The sequence below is a fragment of the Hylaeus anthracinus genome, unplaced genomic scaffold (assembly GCF_026225885.1).
Source record: "Hylaeus anthracinus isolate JK02 unplaced genomic scaffold, UHH_iyHylAnth1.0_haploid 11883, whole genome shotgun sequence".
In the NCBI taxonomy this organism is placed as follows: Eukaryota; Metazoa; Arthropoda; class Insecta; order Hymenoptera; family Colletidae; genus Hylaeus; species Hylaeus anthracinus.
The window spans coordinates 36130-37853 of record NW_026534249.1 but is presented as its reverse complement, the minus strand read 5'-3'; the positions used below and the strand labels follow the sequence as shown (position 1 = coordinate 37853).

The window sequence follows — 1724 nt, the reverse complement described above, 5'->3', positions numbered from 1 at the left end:
CGCCACCCCGACCTAACGGTTCCTCGGCAAGTGGCACTCTGTTGCGGGTTCGCGCCGTTCTCGACCACGACCGCGTCCATAGCTCGTTATTTATCCTCAAAGGCTTCCACGAGCACCCTTTGTCCTCTGTTTTGCTTACAAACGAAACGATTGTTCTTTTATCCGCGGTGAACGTCTGTATATACGCGGCACGCTTGGAGAGCAGCGTCGTTTCGGTGAAAGTATCTCGAGGAGAGTTTCGTCTCTCTCGTTTTCTACGGTCGCAATACCGCCGCGGAAAATATTTTCGCGCGAACGAGGGATCCTCGATAAAGTCGAGTAATCGTTCCTATTACGTTATGCAAATGAATATTAAACATCGGGCGTAAAGATTAATTCCGTGCCTCTAGATGCAATCGTTGATGATTTATACGGTACGTAGATTAAGCTCGTTAGACGGCGCGTTTTAGCTGGTATCCCACGCGCTATCGTTATCTCACGATTTGTTTGTTTAAGTTTCTTCGCCGAGAGAACAAATTTAGCGATAAAAGGACGACCAACAAGCCGCCTCCGTGGCGCAATCGGCTAGCGCGTTCGGCTGTTAACCGAAAGGTTGGTGGTTCGAGCCCACCCGGGGGCGAAATTTTTATAAACGACAATATTCGCTTCAGAACCTGCAACGAGTTTCCATACACTTCGCGAACGAATCGATTCTTCAGAAAAAGTTACACGTAAAACTGCGACGAAACGTACTTCTTTCACTTGCAACATTATTTTTTACCAAAAGTCAGTTATAACTAGATCGTAATTTTTTTTAACAATAATGCTTCGTTTTCTGTCGACAAACGTGAACGAATGCGAAAAAGACGCGGAAATAGATTTATTAATTCGATAAAGCGATTCGAAAAATGCAAAAAAAAGTAAATCGCCCAACGTGGGGCTCGAACCCACGACCCTGAGATTAAGAGTCTCATGCTCTGCCGACTGAGCTAGCCGGGCACATGTGCATTCCGAACGCCATGATTGTTCAAGCCGGATTGTAAAATAGAAATATATTCGTATTTTATTACGTTACAAAATTGATTTTACGCTCCCCTTGCAAATGCTAAGGCACCCTATGATGATCTATAATCGAGAGAACATCCATAAAATCTTCCTTTCGTGGACAAAAATATTTATTGTATTTTAAATATATTTGTTAAACTATTTCGTCCGGGAAGCTCTACTTAGGACTAATTAATTCAGCAGCGAGAAGATCTATAAATTCTTCCTTTCACGAACAAAAATATTTATCGTATTACAAATAAGTGTAATAAGTATTCGTGCAGGAACCAATCCAAAATAAAACTTCGTAAATTTATTTTATTAATAAATTTCATGGGGAGAAATAATTAACCATGCAGCACGATCATCGAATTCAAACTTTGAAATAATATGCAGACGATTCTCAACAATAGAAACGAATTTCTCAAACTATTACTTATACAAAGGAAATATGAAATAATGAATAAATTGTAATTGAATTGTAGATATCAACGTGGCCACTAATAACCATGTAGTTGATGTGATCTTAAACAAAGTAATTAAAAAACAAAAAGAAAAAATAATTAACCAACGTTCCTATGTATTTTTACAGTAGAATTTGCTTAAATCAGAGTTTATTATTTTTAAGGTTAACCACTTATGTATTTATTTCCATATTAATTTTATTTTTAATCTGTTGCTGTACGAATACTTCTTACACC

At 38.5% G+C, this 1724-nt stretch overlaps 2 non-coding genes across 2 annotated transcripts; one reads left to right on the top strand and one right to left on the bottom strand.

The window, feature by feature from the left end:
- The first annotated feature begins 545 nt into the window (after window positions 1–545).
- Window positions 546–619, top strand: Trnan-guu (transfer RNA asparagine (anticodon GUU)). The gene has a single exon. It is a non-coding gene; the product is annotated as a tRNA-Asn (tRNA).
- Window positions 620–905: 286 nt separating this feature from the next.
- On the bottom strand, window positions 906–978 carry Trnak-cuu (transfer RNA lysine (anticodon CUU)). Its single transcript has one exon. It is a non-coding gene; the product is annotated as a tRNA-Lys (tRNA).
- Window positions 979–1724: the final 746 nt, after the last annotated feature.